General features: G+C 43.4%; 1 long non-coding RNA gene across 1 annotated transcript; it reads left to right on the forward strand.

Annotated features, from left to right (window-relative positions):
• The first annotated feature begins 2,095 nt into the window (after positions 1–2,095).
• On the forward strand, positions 2,096–20,705 carry LOC117522148. Its single transcript, XR_004564153.1, has 3 exons — positions 2,096–2,106; positions 17,685–17,694; positions 20,629–20,705. It is a non-coding gene; the product is annotated as an uncharacterized LOC117522148 (long non-coding RNA).
• Positions 20,706–21,010: the final 305 nt, after the last annotated feature.

Raw genomic sequence — 21,010 nt, forward strand, 5'->3', positions numbered from 1 at the left:
TAGCTTGCTAGATCATGGTCACATGCGGGTACGCCCTCCAGATCAGGGTTACTAGCATTTGACTGAACCACGGGTGCAGACAGGCAAGACTTTTCACAAGAAGGTCCCCATGCTTCAATTTTACCCTGAGTCCAGTCTAAACTAGATTTATGGCATTGTAGCCAAGGGTGCCCCAGAATCACAGAGTGAGTCATATTATCCAGTACATGAAAGCTAATTAGTTCAGAATGATTGCTGGAAATTGTCATGCGAACAGATTGGGTACGGTGCACAAATTGGCCTAATTCACGGCCGTCCACCGCGCAGACCACCAGTAGACGTGAAAGCTGATAAAATTTAAGATGGAGGGACCTGGCAACAGAAGATAACATGAGATTAGAATCAGTCCCTGAATCAATGAATACAGGACAATCTATGGTGGTATGGTCAGACGAAAATGAGGCGGTTAAAATATTCTGAGATGATGTATTAATTGAACTTTGACTCACCTGCACTACCGTTCTCGTGACTGACCACAATAAAAACAAAGTCCTTCCGCTCGACGCCGCTCACACTCCTCCAGGGAGAGGCGTGTCCATCCCACTCGCATGGGCTTCTCTGCAGCACTGGGCGGAGCGTTTCCACCAGAGCGGCAGGAAGTGGATGGTGGATCCGACGATGAGAGGACTCGCTGGGTGGAATGATGGCTGTCTCGGCGAGGGAGGTGAGAGAGCCAGTGCTATCAGTTCGTTGAGGTCATTTGGCATGTTTATCACCACCAGCTGATCTTGAATGATGTCACTCAAACTCCGGAAGAAAACATCTTGGAGCGCCACCGGGTTCCACTCGCTCTTCGTGGCCAAGATGCAAAAATCGATAGCGTAATCTGCCACCCAGTGGCTGCCTTGCTTTAACCTCATTAATGAATGTGCCACCTCACGCCCCGGCGAGGTGTACTGGAAAACCTGCTCAAGAGTGTGAGTGAAGGCCGCCAGGGAGGAGCAAGATGGTGAACCATGGCTCCACTCAGTCGTGGCCCACGCTGCTGCCTGGCCGGTCAGGTGAGTAATGACAAATGCTATCTTCACCCTTTCGGATGGAAACATTGACGCCATTAATTCAAAGTGAAGTTCACATTGTGTAATGAATGGCTTGACGTCCCCGGACTCTCCGGAAAAAATCCTCAGGCCATGAGAGTTGAATGCAGACCTCGGGTACGGAAGCCGGCGGGGCAGTCGACAGTCCCGGAAGTGGTGCAGCGGCAGGAGCCGTACTCGTCGTAGCCTGATGCTTTATAGTCGTGAGTAGTTGCTCCATCTGAGAGCTCACTGAGAAGCCATGAAGGACGCCTGCCGCTTGGCTAACTCACTGATCCCTGAGTTCAGAGACGCTAGCTGGTCCTCTTGCTGAGCCAGCTGCCGAGTGTGGTGGCGTACTGCCAGCTGCTGCGTCCATAGTTGGCCATATTGTACTATCAGGTTTGACAGGCAAGATGGGCTGGACACAAATGCAGGACGCAGGTACACAGCTCAGTGGAGTCAAGGCGTTTACTCGGTTAACAAGCTGGAGTCGGTACACAGAAAGGCAGTCCAAAAAGAGCAACAGTAACAAAAACATCAGGCTTAGGTTTGGTCGAAGTACACAGGCAGGTAGTCAAAAAACACGAGGAGGCAAAAAAAGCAAGGCAAGGAACTACAAGATACTGAGCTGGAAAGAGGCACAAGGCGCTACAATCTGGCGAGGGAGTAAAGCACAATGGGGGGCTTAAATACACCCAGGTGATGAGGTGCAGATAGAGAACAGGTGTGTGTGGAACACACCAGAAGGAGGGTGTGGCCAGACAGAGGGAAACACCCACCACCAAGAACCAGCAGAGACAGACAGGAAAGACAGACCCAAACCGAAAAACCCCAGCAAGAGAATAAACAAAATGTAACTGAAAATACAAAGCCAAGAAATAAAAGCTGGCAAAACCCAAATCATGACAGGCCAGGTTTGATGGCGAGCTAAACAAGCCTAAACAACTATCTTGGACTTCCAGAAGATCTCCCTGAATTCAAGTGAACTGAATCTCCTGCCTTGGTCTGGTAGGAGGCGCCATTGTGCAGCCGCATTTTCCTTCTTTTTGTTTGCCCCTCCACAACTCTTAATCACGGCCCAAATATATACATCTTTATTGGACTAAAAACTCTCATTTCTCCTTCTGGTTCGTGTGGGGCCGTTGAACTGTGTTGCCCTTTGGCAAAATTGAAATATACCAACTGGAACTTGCGATCGTAAGATACCGCGCGGGGATTTTTTTGTTGTTGTTGAATTGTTACATTTGGACTGTGAACTGCTGAACTGTGATCACTTGTGACTTTACTATTTTTATGGTGTTTATTGAATGGCCATTCGCATGTGTTGTATGTTAAATTGTCTTTCACAATATAGGGTACTGCTCACACCAAAATATAACTCATGGTTCAGTTTTTATTCTCCTCTCCTAGAGCCGTTCGTAGTTCTGATCTAGACGATCAATTAGATTTATTAGTACTGAAACTGCACTAATTCTGAGTAACACCTCTCGGTTACAAAATATTTGCACAAAAACAATAAAGTCTATCAGTTTGAACATTAAATATCTTGTCTTTGTGGTGTATTCAATTGAATATAGGTTGAAGAGGATTTGCAAATCATTGTATTGAGTTTTTATTTACATTTTACACAATGTCCCAACTTCATTGGAATTGGGGCTGTACAACAGAGCTCAATATACTGACATATACTTAAAATATCTATACTTAAAATAATCAAAGAAACACTTTCTCACATACTGAGTGCAAATTGTAGCTCCACTATTTTGAATGTGCACACCTATGTACATCATTGAAAGAGTTTTGATTTAATTTGTAACAAGCTTGGTGGAATGATTGAGGGTCAGCCAAGGACAAACTGACTTGACTTTGGTAAAAATCATGGTCACCAGTCAGGTCTGAGAATATGCATTGGTGCCATGCATTGTCGCATCCTTCATACTATGAAACCACCTCAGGTTCTGGACATCAAACCACTCTGGCAGGCAACTGGCCCCCTTGGTCACAGCCCAAAGTCAATTTTTTTACTCAATGCTTGTATAGAGGGGAAATTTAGAATTGCCCTTTAGGGGGCTGGGTGTTGGGTAGAGTTGTGGAAAACCAGTGGCTTAGGTACCTTGTTCATGCAATCCCCAAGACGTTGCTGTCATCACATGCACCACAGACTATGAAGAATGCTAGTAATGTGAGTAATGCCGATCAGGAGAGGGGACAGAAACTGAATTTTTCCAGGTGAAATCTCAACTTTGCGCATGATGCTGTGATCTTTGTGCAATCAATGGATACCTTAATTGCAGCACTTGAGAAGGTGAATGGGGATTCGAAATGTCTGGGTTTGTGATTGTCCTGAATAAAGTCTAAAATTCAGGTTTTCAATGACTTGCCTGACTCAGCCATCAGAAACGTATCTGTATGTGGGGAAATTGTTGAACATGTAGAGACATTCACTTCTCCCAGCAGTGATGTTCATGTCTCTGGGTCCTCAGCCCCTGAGATGGAAACATCCCTTGCTTGTGGAGACATGAGGTCATTGGACAGAGATTTTTGATGATGCCAATATCTATGCAGTGGAATGAAGATCCAAGTCTTTAGAGTCCTGGTGCTTCCAGTCTTACTGTATAGTTGAGAAACTTGGACACTAATCAGTGACCTAAGGTGATAACTGGATGTCTTTGGGACTCTCTCTCGTTGGAAGATCCTTGGGTAAAGAGCTGTGAATACTTTCCAGACTCACCGTACATCCATTCCTGCATTTAATGCCTTCAGCACATTCCAAAAAAAAATTCAAGGCTATTTCTAGGCAATTTCAGGCTATCAATAATGTTAAGAAAATAAAATATAATAATTAAACTGAACACCCATTATCTCTGATCCCTCAGACGGCACTGCATCAAGAATCATCATTCATTAGTAGCAGATAGAACCACATGGGCAAGAAATTACTTTGGTAAAGCTTCATCAAGCACTACAGTACAGAGTTACATGATTCACAAATACCATTTAAAAACTTACGGTGAAAATATAGAAGCCTTATCCTAACCTAGTCTGTCATGGTGTGGGGATTTGTTAGTGCACTCAGCAAAGGTAATTTACACTTCAGTGGTGGCAGCATTAATGCAGAAAAGTACATTGAGATTTTAGAGAAACATATTCTGTCTTCAACAAAGTGAAGAAAGGTGACAGGAATGATTTGTGACAGAAGAATATCTGCAAGAGTGAAGGGGGAAAGTCCACAAGACAGTGAGATCAGCTAAGTTGTCCGGCTTAGAGACGATGGCATTAATAAAAAAGACAGGAGGCAGAGCTGAATGTGGCAGAGGTGAAGATGCAGTAGCAGATGTCCTCCCACAAAATGCAGAAATAGATCTTTTCCAGTGACAAGCTTTGCAAACTGCTTTCCAGTAGTACGGGTGGAGCTATACATTTTGTACTGTGATAATCATATCATAGAGCCTGTATCAAATCACACTGGGGTTTTTTAATTACCTCCGCCAATGAAGTTGGGTGGAGGTCATGTTTTTGCCCGTTTGTTTGTTTGTTTGTGTTGCGCTGCCTTGGTGTCTGCTCTGTTCCCCCTCCCTTCCTGTTCCTCCAGGCACCACGTCACAGAGCTGATTCTGTACACCTGCCACTAATCAACCTCAGCTGTAGTTAAGCCGGAACTATAATGTGTGGTACCTGGCCTCAGTTTGTCTCTCTGGTGAGGAACTATTCTGACTCCTTGTACTCTGGTTCTTTTTTGATTCCTTTTTCCTTGTATCATCAGTATTGCTGTCAACAGTAAGCTCTGTCGTGGCCGCCTGGTCCTGGTTCTGGTTCAGGCATCATTCACCATCTGGTTCAGGAACTCACTCCATCCAACCTTCTGGTCAAGTCAACGTCTCCTTGCTCCAGTGTCTTCCTCCTCGGGTTTTTTTTGTACATTTATGTATTCAGATGTGTTCACACAATAAAATTATTTTTCTTCTACATTTTGACTCCCTGCATTTTGGGTCCTAACCTGTTTTTGGTTTAACCACAACAGGTTGTTTGATTGTGACCAGCCTGAAGCCCACAGTTTTTCACATATCATTATGAATTTTTTACAGACGATTCATATCCTGGTAGGCAAGAACTGATTAATGTTTCAAAGGCAATGGTCAAAGTCAGGAAAAATCTTGGAAAACTGCAAAAATCCTGATTCCTTTTTTTTTCCCAAAAATTCACAACTCTGTCAAGAAAGATTGAATTTCTTTCATATATAGCATTGTATCCTTCATCAACTGACAAAGTTTGATCCGGATCTGATCCAGATTACAGATTTTGTGGCCATTTAAATTTAACATTGAAAGGTCTATTTAATGTGTATTTTACATTATATCTTAATCAAACGTGCCCCAGTCACTCTCATATTTGAAGATGAGGTGTGGACTGGCACTCACTACAGCCTGATAAGATCTGAACCGGATTATGGATTTTGTGAATGTTTGAATTTAATATTGAAAAGCCCATTTGGTGTACATTTTGCATTATATCTCAAGAAAAAAAAAAAAAAAAAGCCTCAGTCACTCATTTTTGTGTTATGAATTTACCTACACAACCAAAATTAGATGGAGGTTCAAATTTTATGCCTATTTTTCTATCTTCTAGTTATCAGTCAGAAGCCAAGTAACAAAAAGCAATGACAAATTTGTGCATAACAGATAACCAAAATTATCTGAAAAAGAATTCAGAAACCAAAAAAGTAAAAAAAAAAAAACTGATTCAAGTGCATGAACTAAATACATACTCCTGACATTTGATCACATCTAATTTAGCTTATGAAAAGCCAGTTCTAACAGGATTTTGACCTGGAAATTTTTTTCCAAGGTAAAAATTTGTGGAATTGGAATCTGAGGTTTGCGCTCTACAAGCGTGGTGCTCCAGTTATTATTGTGAAACCATGGAAAGTAAACTATTGCATGGAAGAAATAATGACCTCTTGCAGAAGAATCATAAATGATTTCTAAATATATAAATAATAAATACATAACATCTAGGACTATAGTGTATACAACACAATACTACAATTTTTTTTTTAAACCTTCACCAGTAATTGTTTTCTATGTAATTAGTGTGAACAGTGATGTAATTTTTGCAATATGTAATTTATTATGGAGCTAGTGTATCATTCACCACTATACAGTGGCTGAAGTGCCAGTGATGACTGATAATCTTGTTGGCATGGGTGCCTGCCCAGTGCCAGCACCTGTCTACCAGGAGGCAGACAGGTGACAAAGACAGACGCCGGGCTCAAACAGGTTAACCAGGCACATCCCCAACAGTTACACTCATCTATTTGTTCTATAAAATGTAACAAGAGTACAAATGCACCAATTCAGCATCTTCAAATTGCTCATTTTGATCAAGTAACTCTCCAAAATGCAAAAAGATTTCATTTAATATGAGATCAACTTGAGATAACTTAGAAAACCTGTAAATCCTCACATTAAGATGCTAAATGCAATTAAACTTTGGTATGATTAAAGGGCTGTAGTGAGTAATTGATGATCAGAACAGCTGTCACTTAGCTGTCTGTGAATGAGATGATCAAGTAACTGTCCATAAGATTTGGATGGTGGCCTTTTTGGAGGGGTAACTATGCCTCTGTACACCACCACAATAGAACAAAAAAGGACAGTGAAAATGTGTTAGTAGTGTAGACTTTCAGAATTAATTCAAAGAGTCCAACATTAATATTCATCCTTCAATCATTTTGAAATTTCAACCATTGTTATACACAACCTTCCCAGTTTTTGGAGACCACAAAGACAAACAAAATATAGGACTTTTTAAAATACAAATCGGGGGATGGATACATAAACATTATCAACTCACTGAATAGGTCTTGGACTTCTTTACATACCTCTCTTGGATATCAATAATTATGGCCCCGTCACATATAACACAAAGTTGGGTGAATGAGGCCGAAACAGGCTGACAAATGCTAAAAAAGGCTGAATTGGTGAACCTCAAAAAAATTCCAGCCGCTGTCTGAAGGGACAGATGGTCAGATGCTGTATGATCCCACAGCAATGGTTTCGTGCACGCTCATGTGCATGTGCACAAATACATCGTGCTCACACAGCAGCGGAAGCAATTAAATGTTGTAAAAATTTACATAAAGAAAATGTGTGATGGCAAAATAATGAGAAAGCACAGAACATTATAAGAACAATGAATGTACTGTTTAAATGTAAGACAATCATGTTATTTGGATGTGTAATTGATGACTTGACGGTCTTGACGGTCTGTGTTGGAAATGAGGAAACACATGGATTTTGTTTTGTCTGTTAAAATATTGAATTCCTGTTATAAAGAGCAGACAATACAAGAATTATTGTCCTTCTGTTCCTTTATGTTCATGAACCATGACCATGGACATAAACAAGGAATTTATGAACTGACATGAATGAACTGATGTGCTCATATCATAAACACATCAGCCGGCTCCATGCGTCCAGCTGTCTGTCCAGTCAGCGCGCTGAAAGACACAGCGTCATGTGGACTATAACTCACGTGATGGACATGACATTTGGCTCGGCAGCTGGCTGTTCACATGATCAAATGGGTATTTTCACATGGGGCAGCCTGGCTGATGGTGTCTGCAGTACGCACTGAGGCGCAGCCGAACGCGTTCCAAAGGTGACATTTGTTTTTATTTTTCCCCGAGGTCAACATATTTCCATCGGGTATTGTGAAGACCTGGCGTCTGTCTGTCCATCTGTCTGTCCGTCTGTCCATCTGTCCGTCCGTCTGTGTTCAGCATAAGTCCAGTTCTTTTACTGCCATAGTCTTTTAAGTAGTACTTTAAGAGGTTAAAAAGTCATTCTGTTTGAATCTGTTCTGCTTTGTTTTTGAGTGGTGGGGGATGACAGCCGGGATCACTGTTGCCGCGGCCTTCGGCCTTGGGCAACAATGATCCCTCAGGGTGACATTCCATTATGCTGCCCTCCAAACCAGTTACTATTTGTATAATAGAATAAGATCTTTACACTTTATTGAATCTACTAAATGACTGTATATTGTAACAAGAATGAATCAGCAGTTTGCTTCAGTTACATTCAATGTCTTCCATCCATTTGCGATACCTGTTTACTCAAATTAAGGGTTACCGGGGCATTTACAATACTTCAAATATAACATTTGTTCCCTCTCTTCTGCATTTGGTCTTATGTTCTTGTCAACATTACATCTTATGTCTTCTCTGGCACCTGGGGAAGAATCTTTTAGAATGTCTGATCCAACCCTGGCACAACAAGATACAAGTAGCTTCACTACTAAGTCATTATTTCAATCCTTTACATTACATTACTAAAAAAAACAGCTGATGCATGTTTCAATTGTGGTTCTAAACAATAGAGTGGAATCGTTGAACAAAATGTGAAATAATGTTTGAAATCCATAGTAACAGGTTTAGTTGTAGAATGGCAAAGAAAAGTAGCCATAATGCCAAAAAGTAGCCATAAAAGTAAGTGAAACAAAACATTTTGATCAACTGCAGTGTAAAAAGTGAACAGTCATACACAAAAACAATACTGTAACATTGTTACTCACCATTTGCATCAACACTCTCTGCTGGAGTTGGCCAGAGATTCTCATTGACATCACAGTGGATATTTTCCCTTGCCAGGCATTGGGGGAAAATCTCCTGGCATGATGAATCCAGGCCTGACAATGGTTTGCCGTCATTTCATCACACACATCATCCATGGCCTGGAGGACGGTGGCACGTTCATGAGGGCAACATACGAGGGCTGTCAATAAAAGTATAGGTCCTTTTTATTTTTTTCAAAAACTATATGGATTTCATTCATATGTTTTTACGTCAGACATGCTTGAACCCTCGTGTGCATGCGTGAGTTTTTCCACGCCTGTCGGTGACATCATTCGCCTGTGAGCACTCCTTGTGGGAGGAGTCCTCCAGCCCCTCGACGGAATTCCTTTGTCTGAGAAGTTGCTGAGAGACTGGCACTTTGTTTGATCAAAATTTTTTCTAAACCTGTGAGACACATCGAAGTGGACACGGTTCGAAAAATTAAGCTGGTTTTCGGTGAAAATTTTAACGGCTGATGAGAGATTTTGAGGTGATTCTGTCGCTTTAAGGATTTCCCACGGTGCGAGACGTCGCGCAGCGCTCTCAGGCGCCGTCGTCAGCCTGTTTCAAGCTGAAAACCTCCACATTTCAGGCTCTATTGATCCAGGATGTCGTGAGAGAACAGAGAAGTTTCAGAAGAAGTCGGTTTCAGCATTTTATCCGGATATTCCACTGTTAAAGGAGATTTTTTTAATGAAAGACGTGCGGACGGGTTTGTGCGTCGGGACGCAGCCGGCGCGGTGCAGCGGCACAGGAAAAACACCTCCGTGTTGATAACCATTTGTAAAATCCAGGCGGCTTTTGATGGCTTTCAGTGGAGTGAGTATATGAGAAATTGTTTAACAGCTGGACATGTTCCAACTTGTCCTTAAGGCTTCCAACAGAGGTGTTTTTCCTGTGGCGGAGCGTCACAGCGGCTGCGAGCCGACGCTGCAATCCGTCCGCACGTCTTTCATTAAAAAAATCTTCTTTAACAGTGGAATATCCGGATATCCGGAAATGCTGAAACCGACTTCTTCTGAAACTTCTCTGTTCTCTCACGACGTCCTGGATCAATAGAGCCTGAAATGTAGAGGTTTTCAGCTTGAAACAGGCTGACGACGGCGCCTGAGAGCGCTGCGCGACGTCTCGCACCGTGGAAAGTCCTTAAAACGACAGTATCACCTCAAAATCTCTCATCAGCCGTTAAAATTTTCACCGAAAACCAGCTTAATTTTTCGAACTGTGTCCACTTCGATGTGTCTCACAGGTTTAGAAAAAATTTTGATCAAACAAAGTGCCAGTCTCTCAGCAACTTCTCAGACAAAGGAATTCCGATGAGGGGCTGGACGACTCCTCCCACAAGGAGTGCTCACAGGCGAATGACGTCACCGACAGGCGTGGAAAAACCCACGCATGCGCACGAGGGTTCAAGCATGTCTGACGTAAAAACATATGAATGAAATCCATATAGTTTTTGAAAAAAATAAAAAGGACCTATACTTTATTGACAGACCTCGTAGACTTTCCACCTTCATGCTGAGAAGAAGTCCACTCTTGGGTTGAGAAAAGGAGAGTGTGGGGGCAAATATAATTTCAATTTCAATTTATTTTAATTTATATAGCGCCAAATTGCAACAAGGTTGCCTCAAGACGCTTCACACAACTAAGGTCTAACTTTACCAACCCCCAGAGCAACAGTGGTAAGGAAAAACTCCCTCCCAAGTAGTCATTGAACCAAGGTGACTCTGTTTTTTTTTTTTATTTTTTTTTTTTTTGGGGGGGGGGGGGGGTGGTTTAAATATAGGTGGCACAATCATGTCCAGCGTAGTATTGAGCACTGAGTTTAAACTATCCACAAGATTGGACATTTTCCAAACATGAAACTAAGATATCAGGCAGTCTAGCTTCAAGTTCAGTTGTAGTTGAGAAGTTGATGCATCGCCATAGTGATAAATAAGGTTGTTGTTCCACTAAACACGGCAGCAAAACTGTAAACCTAAAAAGTGAGTGTTCAGAGACCACCGCAGCAAGAGGCATGATGTCAATATTTGTGACAGCAATACCACGTGAGAGAACCAAATCCAGGGTATTTCTGCTTCTTCTTCTTTGTCTTTCGGCTGTTTCCGTTAGGGGTGGCCACAGCAGATCAATCGTTTCCATCTCACCCTGTCCTCTGTATCTTCTTCTGTCACACCAACCACCTGCATGTCCTCCCTCAGCACATCCATAAACCTCCTCTTTGGCCTCCCTCTTCTCCTCCTGCCTGGTGGCTCCATCCTCAGCATCCTTCTCCCTATATACCCTGGGTCCCTCCTCTGCACATGTCCAAACCATCTCAATCTTGCCTCTCTGACTTTGTCTCCAAACCGTCCCTCTGATATGTTCATTCCTAATCTTGTCGATTCTTGTCACTCCCAAAGAGAATCCCAACATCTTCAGCTCTGCCACCTCCAGTTCTGCCTCCTGTCTTTTTGTTAGTGCCACCGTCTCTAAGACGTACAACATAGGAGGATCAGCTGTTTTGAACGAGTAGATACGGAGCGGCTCAGATCAGCTCTCCAAACCGTCCCACCTGAGCTGTCCCTCTGATATGTTCATTCCTAATCTTGTCGATTCTTGTCACTCCCAAAGAGAATCTCAACATCTTCAGCTCTGCCACCTCCAGTTCTGCCTCCTGTCTTTTTGTTAGTGCCACCGTCTCTAAGACGTACAACATAGGAGGATCAGCTGTTTTTAACGAGTAGATACGGAGCGGCTCAGATCAGCTCTCCAAACCGTCCCACCTGAGCTGTCCCTCTGATATGTTCATTCCTAATCTTGTCCATTCTTGTCACTCCCAAAGAGAATCTCAACATCTCCAGCTCTGCCTCCTGTCTTTTTGTTAGTGCCAGCGTCTCTTAACCGTACAGCATAACTGGTCTCACTACTGCCTTGTAAACTTTCCCCTTCACTCTTGCTGATATTCTTCGATCACAAATCACTCCTGCCACCTTTCTCTACTCTTCACCTCTCTACCACACTCTCCATTGCTTTGAACAGTTGACCCCAAATATTTAAACTCATCTACTTTCACCACCTCTACTCCTTGCAACTGCACTATTCCACTGGGCTCCCTTCCATTCACACACATGTACTCAGTCTTGCTTCTACTGACTTTCATTCCCCTTCTCTCCAAAGCATATCTCCACCTCTCCAGACTAGACTCACCTTGCTCTCTACTCTCACTACAGATCACAATGTCATCTGCAAACATTATAGTCCATGGGGACTCCTGTCTGATCTCATCCGTCAACCTGTCCATCACCACTGCAAACAAGAAAGGACTCAGAGCTGATCCTAGGTGTAATCCTACCTCCACCTTGAATGGGTCTGTCATTCCGACTGCTCATCTAACCACTGTCACACTATTCTTGTACATGTCCTGCACTACCCTAACATACTTCTCTGCCACTCCAGACTTCCTCATACAATACCACAGCTCTTCTCTTGGCACCCTATCATAAGCATTTTCTAAGTCCACAAACACACAATGTAACTACACTCAACAAAAATATAAACGCAACACTTTTGGTTTTGCTCCCATTTTGTATGAGATGAACTCAAAGAGCTAAAACTTTTTCCACATACACAATATCACCATTTCCCTCAAATATTGTTCACAAACCAGTCTAAATCTGTGATAGTGAGCACTTCTCCTTTGCTGAGATAATCCATCCCACCTCACAGGTGTGCCATATCAAGATGCTGATTAGACACCATGATTAGTGCACAGGTGTGCCTTAGACTGCCCACAATAAAAGGCCACTCTGAAAGGTGCAGTTTTATCACACAACACAATGCCACAGATGTCGCAAGATTTGAGGGAGCGTGCAATTGGCATGCTGACAGCAGGAATGTCAACCAGAGCTGTTGCTCGTGTATTGAATGTTCATTTCTCTACCATAAGCCGTTTCCAAAGGCGTTTCAGAGAATTTGGCAGTACATCCAACCAGCCTTACAACTGCAGACCACGTGTAACCACACCAGCCCAGGACCTCCACATCCAGCATGTTCACCTCCAAGATTGTCTGAGACCAGCCACTCGGACAGCTGCTGAAACAATCAGTTTGCATAACCAAAGAATTTCTGCACAAACTGTCAGAAACCATCTCAGGGAAGCTCATCTGCATGCTCGTCGTCCTCATCGGGGTCTCGACCTGACTCCAGTTTGTCGTCGTAACCAACTTGAGTGGGCAAATGCTCACATTCGCTGGCGTTTGGCACGTTGGAGAGGTGTTCTCTTCACAGATGAATCCCGGTTCACACTGTCCAGGGCAGATGGCAGACAGAGTGTGTGGCGTCGTGTGGGTGAGCGGTTTTCTGATGTCAATGTTGTGGATCGAGTGGCCCATGGTGGCAGTGGGATTATGGTATGGGCAGGCGTCTATTATGGACGAAGAACACAGGTGCATTTTATTGATGGCATTTTGAATGCACAGAGATACCGTGACGAGATCCATTGTTGTGCCATCCAAGAACATCACCTCATGTTGCAGCAGGATAATGTACGGCCCCATGTTGCAAGGATCTGTACACAATTCTTGGAAGCTGAAAATGTCCCAGTTCTTGCATGGCCGGCATACTCACCGGACATGTCACCCATTGAGCATGTTTGGGATGCTCTGGACTGGCGTATACAACAGCGTGCACCAGTTCCTGCCAGTATCCAGCAACTTCGCACAGCCATTGAAGAGGAGTGGACCAACATTCCACAGGCCACAATTGACAACCTGATCAACTCTATGCGAAGGAGATGTGTTGCACTGCATGAGGCAAATGGTGGTCACACCAGATACTGACTGGTATCCCCTCCCCAATAAAACAAAACTCCACCTTTCAGGGTGGCCTTTTATTGTGGACAGTCTAAGGCACACCTGTGCACTAATCATGGTGTCTTATCAGCATCTTGATATGGCACACCTGTGAGGTGGGATGGATTATCTCAGCAAAGGAGAAGTGCTCACTATCACAGATTTCGACTGGTTTGTGAACAATATTTGAGGGAAATGGTGATATTGTGTATGTGGAAAAAGTTTTAGATCTTTGAGTTCATCTCATACAAAATGGGAGCAAAACCAAAAGTGTTGCGTTTATATTTTTGTTGAGTGTATTTCTGGCTTTCTCTGTACATCTCCAACAGTATTCTCAGAGCAAACATTGCATCTTTAGTGCCCTATCTCGGCATGAAACCATATTGCTGCTCACAGATCTTCACCTGTTTTCTAAGCCTAGCTTCTACTACTCTTTCCCATAACTTCATGCTGTGGCTGATCAGCTTTATGCCTCTGTAGTTACTGCAGCACTGCACATCACCCTTGTTCTTGAAAATAGGAACCAGCACACTTCATCTCCACTCCTCAGGCATCCTCTCGCTTTCCAAGATTTTATTAAACAATCTGGTTAGAAACTCTACTGCCATCTCTCCTAGACATTTCCATGCCTCCACTGGAATGTCATCTGGACCAACTGCCTTTCCACTCTTCATCCTCTTCATAGCAGCCCTCACCTCTCCTTTACTAATCTCTTGTACTTCCTGATTTACTCTCACCACATCATCCAGCCTTTTCTCTCGCTCATTTTCGTTATTCATCAGCTCTTCAAAATATTCCCTCCACCTTCTCAGCACACAATCCTCACTTGTCAGCACATTACCATGTGCATCTTTTACCCCACTAACCCGCTGCACATCCTTTCCAGCTCTGTCCCTTTGTCTGGCCAATTGGTACAAGTCCTTTTCTCCTTCCTTACGATTCAACTTCTTGTACAGCTCGCAATATGCCTTTTCCTTCGCTTTTGCCACTTCTCTTTTCACCTTACACCGCATCTCCTTGTACTCCTGTCTACTTTCTTCATCTCTCCGACTATCCCAAAACTTTTTCACCAACCTCTTTCTCCTTATGCTTTCCTGGACCTCTTCATTCCACCACCAAGTCTCCTTGTCTTCCTTCCACTGTCCAGATGTCATACCCAGTACTGTCCTAGTTGTCTCCCTCACCACATCTGCAGTACTTTTCCAGTTGTCCAAAATTGCTTCCCCTCCAACCAGTGCTTCTCTCACCTGCTCGCTAAATTTCACACAACAGTCTTCCTCCTTCAGCTTCCACCATCTGATCCTTTGTTGAGCTGTCACTCTCTTTTTCTTCATTACCTCTAAAGTCATCCTACAAACAACCATCCTATGCTGTCTAACGACACTCTCTCCTGCCACCACCTTATAGTCTCTGATTTCTTTTAGCTTGCATCTCCTATAAAGAATGTAGTCCACCTGTGTGCACCTTCCTCCACTCTTATATGTTACCCTGTGCTCCTCCCTTTTTTAAAGTAGGTATTCACCACAGCCATTTCCATCCTTTTTGCAAAATCAACTACCATCTCTCCTTCCCCATTCCTATCCTTGATACCATAATCTACCCATTACTTCCTCATCACCTCTGTTCCCTTCACCAACATGCCCATTGAAGTCCGCTCCTATCACCACTCTTTCATGCTTGGGCACACTCTCCACCACCTCATCTAACACACTCCAGAAGTCTTCTTTCTCGTTCATCTCACAACCTACCTGTGGGGCATATGCACTGATGATATTCATCATCACCCCTTCAATTTCCAACTTCACACTCATCACCCTGTCAGACACTCGCTTGACCTCCAACGCACTTTTAACATACTCTTCCTTTAAAATGACCCCAACACCATTTCTCTTCCTGTCCTCACCATGGTACAACAACTTGTACCCACCGCTGATGCTCCTGCTCTTACTTCTCTTCCACTTGGTCTTTTGCACACACAATATGTCTGCCTTTCTCCTCTCCATCATATCAGCCAGCTCTCTCCCTTTACCAGTCATGCTACCAACATTCAAAGTCCCCACTCTCATTTCCACCCTTCTAGTTTTCTTCTTCTCCCGCTGTTTGTGGAAATGTTCTCCTCCTCTTCTTCGTCATCTTCGCCCAGCAGTAGCCCAATTTCCACCGGCACCCTGTTGGGCAACAGCACCGGTGGCGAACGTTATTAACCCCGGCCGCGACCAATCCGGTATGGAAATTTGATTCTTAAGTCTGCATAGTTGGGTTGGCTTGTTTTACGCCGGATGCCCTTCCTGACGCAACCCTCCTCATTTATCCAGGCTTGGGACTGGCACTCAGAATGTACTGGCTGCACACCCAATGTGGCTGAGTTCAGGGTATTTCTGCTAATGTGCGTCAAGTCCTGAATGCACTGCTGTAATCCTAATGCATCCACAATTTCCATAAATGATTTGCAGAGGGGATCAGAAGGCTTATTTATATGAATGTTAAGGAACCAATAATCAGAATGTTATCTGCACTCATTGACAAATTAGAGATGAACGCACCAAATTCATCCAAGAATTCAGAGTATGGGCCAGTGGGCCTATATACAGTGACAAAGTAATACGGCTGATTTTTATTCTTTTGACCTTGGCAATGTGTAGTAATGCTATGAATTGTGGATGGGCCTCAAACTATGTGTGCACTACTTCAGCGTGGTGGATTTGTCCCAGACTAGCACATGTGACTCCCTCAGTTTGACAGCGCTGCTCCAGTTAATTTACAACGAACAGGAAATGTGGTCATCAACTTCAGGTACTACTTGTCCATCATTACCCATAAACCTGTGCTTTGGGACCCATGCATTTTGTTGTTGTTGTTGTTTTGTTTGTTTGTTTGTTTGTTTTTTACCAAAAGTGCAATTACTTGCCATTTTGAGTAGTTGTATTTTTTGTTAATTGATGCCTTTAATGACATGGAAAGACAGTCATATCATATGATATGTGTGTCTTCCATTTTGGAATAGTGAAACCTTGATGTTAACTTGTGTCATTTTGAACAGGTGATTTAGATTCAGTGAACAAATAACTTAAATGTGCTGTGTATTGTATCCAAGAAATTGAAAAGCATGCTTAGAGTTTTGCGGACTTGTCTGTCTTGATGATCTGTGTTGAGGTTTGTATCTAGAGTTTTGAAATTTGTGCAAGGACTCGTGAGGTTAGCATTGAAGCGATTGCAAAAAACTGCAAGTGATTTGAACAAAGTGTGTTAGCAATTGGGGCAGCACGGTGGCTACCACAGTGTGTGCTGTTACTTAAAATAAGGACTTTTAAATGCGAAAAATGGGGCAGCAGGGTGCCTTAGTGGTTAGCACTGTTGCCTCACAGTGATAAGGTCATGGGTTCGAGTCCCACCTGTGGCCTTTCTGTGTGGAGTTTGCGTGTTCTCCTCGTATTTGCCTGGTTTCTCTCCAGGTGCTCCGGCTTCCTCCCATATCCAAAGACATGCAGGTTAGGTGGATTGGAAACTTTAAATTGTCCGTGGGTGTGCTTGTTTGTCTATATGTGGCCCTGCGACAGACTGGCATCCTGTCCAGGGTGTACCCCACCTTACACTCTATGACTGCTGGGATAGGCACACCCCGCGACCCTTAATTGGACTAAGCGGTTGAAGATGTGTGTGTGTGTGTGTGTGTGTGTGTGTGTGTGTGTGTGTGTGTGTGTGTGTGTGTGTGTGTGTGTGTGTGTGTGTGTGTGTGTGTGTGTGTGTGTGTGTTAGCATTTGGGGGAAAAAAGGTGCTGTAAAAGTCTTGAGTGTTTTTCAGGTGGTGGATTCTGACTGAGAAAAGAGTTCAGGAATTTTGGTAGCTGAATGCATTTTGTGTGAAAGCAATGAAAAGAGTTTGACACTTTGCTCCACACAGACTTCTGTTTTGCAGAATGCATGAAGAGTTTTGAAAATGTGGCTTCAGTTCTGACTATTGCTTGTTAGCAATTGAGAAAAAAAAACAAACTGCAAAGCTGCAAGTCGACACTATAATCACACCGCGATTATTTCAGTTCTTTGGCGGTGCACAGAGGCAAAATTACATGAGTTGTGTCACTGTCCAGCTTCTTCTGGATGTGAGTGTATTTGAAAGCAACACAGCGGTCAGAATTTCTCTGAGGCGACCAAAGCAGAGAAGCGTAGAGGAGGCGTAAAGAGACAAAAAGGAGTGAAGAAAAGGAGTGAAGAAAGGAGAAGAGGAGGATGAGCAGCTGCTAACCAGAGTCGTTACTGTCAAGCTCTTCTCGCCGCATCTTGGCTGACGAAGGGTTTTTCCTTAAAAAGAGAAGAAGAGAGGAGTAGAAGGAGGGATGGAGAGATGCTGACGTGTGTGCGTGTGCATGTGCGTGTAACGGGGGTTCTGCCACTCTTAAAAGTGTGAGTCATAGGGCAGGAATGACCTTCCTCCTCCTCTCTCCCAAGTAAGAGCTAAACCAGTCTCTCTCTCTCTCTCTCTCTCTCTCTCTCTCTCTCTCTCTCTCTCTCTCTCTCTCTCTCTCTCTCTCTCTCTCTCTCTCTCTCTCTCCTCTCTCTCTCTCCTCTCTCTCTCTCTCTTATGTGCTGTATTTTTTTTTTCTTAATTTCTTTCTCATGCACTAAAAGAGTCTTTCAGTCTGGGAGGATTTCTCCATAATCAGTCCCAGAATCATAAACAGCTCGACTCCCTGACATCACTGGAACGTCTCTCTCACAAAAACGCACAAACAGCAGCTCACTTCACTTCACAGGCACAAATCAAATCCACAGCCACATGGACGCATGTGCATGCACACAGACGCACACACACACAATGTGATGCCTCTGCAGGCTGGTGCAGCTCCTGCATCTAAACTTCACACAACAAATGAACAGGAAGTAACATTAAACATGCTGAAGTGAAATTACACATTTACTCCCCTGCATCCTCTACTAATCTTTTTTCCTTTCCTCTCTCCAGATGTTCTCTCTGTTCAGGCCAGGCAGCTGGGAGTCATTACCTCAGTGAATCACACTCACACACACACACATGCATGAATATGGTCACGTCCATATATGAAACTTTATGTCGTCAGTGTCTTTCGTTGGACAAAGGTTGGGTGGAAAACAGGAGGACGGAGGAAACTGGGCCTCAGAGAAAACGACAAATGAGCCAAGACAAATTTCAGTGTCTCGCTCTCTCTCTCTCACACACACACACACACACACACACACACTGTGGAAATATCATGCAGAAATGTCAGTTATGGACAGATTATTGTTATGCAAGTAGGCACACCCATGCACCCTCACATAAACAAACACACAGAGAGAGCAGAGTCTGTGGAATGTGATGCACTGATAAGCAGTTTACACACTAGGCCTTAAAAAAATAACATAAATCAGCTGTGAAACAGGAACCAATGTATCAGACCATGCAGACATATGTGGTGCATGCAGACAGATCAAAAACTGTCTCAGAATCAGGACTGATTACTAAAGAAAGCAACTCCCTAGTGAAATGCTTCTGCAGAATTTCCACCGCAGTCTGAGAAGTTTAATGGGAAATGTGCTGATTTTTCATCATGCGTTTTGTTTTCTGTGCTTCCTGCTCTGAGTCCACAGAGACATAGCATTACAGCTCCACAGCCCTGAAGGAGACATTCTTTGGTTGTTCTACCGTGATGACCAAGGAGGTCAGAGGTCAAATGTAGCTGCAGCAGCCCTGGAGTCGGCATGTTTCAGCATGTTGCTAAAGGGCACGGCAACAGGCAGATTGATGCTTGCAGGATCTTCTCACACTCAGCTGCACCTCATGAAGAAAATAATTTTTTTTTTACTTTGAAGTCAGGCTATTTAAACATCTGGAGGACAGAATCTCTTCTTTTTACCACCTGTGCTTTTTTTTCTTTTTCTTTTTTTTGCAGGCTTCTTTTCAGTCATGACAATATTTTATTGTCTTCAAACAATTTGTTCAAAACTGGTTTTTAATGGCACTTTGGTGTTTCAGTTACATGTCGTCAAATGCTCACAAATCAATGGCTGTGTACAAACATGTTCCAAACCCCATTTAAGCCTGAAATGGCTCATTTTAAAGTGTCACAGACGTCCTGATCTGGACTCCTGTTGGGCACGCCTCCTGTGTCCAACCCTTCTGTTTGACAGTCCTTGGAAGAGAAAAAGACCATGCAAGCATCACATTTCTCCTACTCCCCCTCAATGTGTGTGTGTGTGTGTGGGGGGGGGGGGTATGACATCTCCTTTCTATTTAAAGTGACAAGCACAGCAAGTGATTAAGGACCCATAACTAATGGCCTTTAGGCAAAGTCCTTAATCTTCAAGTTGCTCCCGATGTGCATCAGAGTGCCTTGTATGGGAGCACCCTGACATCAGTGAGAATGTGAGGCATCACTGTAAAGTGCAGTCCATTTACCATGTTGGTGTCACTCCAGTGAGCAGACATTTTGACAGTAGTGTCTTGGTTGCTGTAGGGTAGCTACTACCTGTTCTCTTTATGGGGCTCAGACTCTTCATAACATCACTCATCTGTTCCACCACACCCGCTCTACCTTTTACACAACTTGGCTCTGTGACTGGCTCCCCAGCCAAGGGAAGGGCAGGACAACGTCTCCCTATTCACTCATCATCCCCATTATTATTCATTATGTGTTGTACATTTTATACAGACCTACAAGGTGGAATACAGCAGTGTTCAGAATAATAGTAGTGCTGTGTGACTAAAAAGATTAATCCAGGTTTTGAGTATATCTCTTATTGTTACATGGGAAACAAGGTACCAGTAGATTCAGTAGATTCTCACAAATCCAACAAGACCAAGCATTCATGATATGCACACTCTTGTCTTGGTGGCTCTCCTCACAAGTCTCCTTCCAGCACAGCCACTTGGTTTTGAGAACTGCCTGCTCCAGACAGATTTACTATGCAATCTCATACTGTTTGTATTTCTTAAAGCTATAGTATGTAGGATTTAGTGCCACCTTGTGAAATTGCAGCTTGCATTATGTTGTTGCTAATGATGATTTTGTTTTCCCTTCATGTTTTTGTTTCTTTGGTCACAGGGATTCATGCTCCCTCACGTTTGAATGTGATGAGCAATATGTTTGATGCTCCATTTCACAAGGACGAGGGTTCTCAAACTTGTTAGTCTGCACTAGCAACCAGTAGACACTGTATAGGGAAGAAACCACTGATTACTTTTCTTTTTTCTTCAGTCTTCTAGCCACACAGGAAATTGCAAAAGGCGGAATAAGTATGTTTTGGGCTCCTGTATCAACATGGTGGCATCAGTGAAGTGGTTCACTCCCATGTAAGTATGAAGGGCTCATTTCAAGCTCGTGCAAATGCACCCATTCTTTGTTGAAGGTAATTATACACTAATAACCATGCGGTTTTTAATGCCATATTTCATTTCTCTGAACAAACACCTCTAAGTCCCACACACTAGCTTTAATTATTGATGTAAATAAAGTCCAAGACATACAGTAGTGTTCAGAATAATAGTAGTGCTA

This window comes from Thalassophryne amazonica, chromosome 12 (assembly GCF_902500255.1).
Source record: "Thalassophryne amazonica chromosome 12, fThaAma1.1, whole genome shotgun sequence".
In the NCBI taxonomy this organism is placed as follows: Eukaryota; Metazoa; Chordata; class Actinopteri; order Batrachoidiformes; family Batrachoididae; genus Thalassophryne; species Thalassophryne amazonica.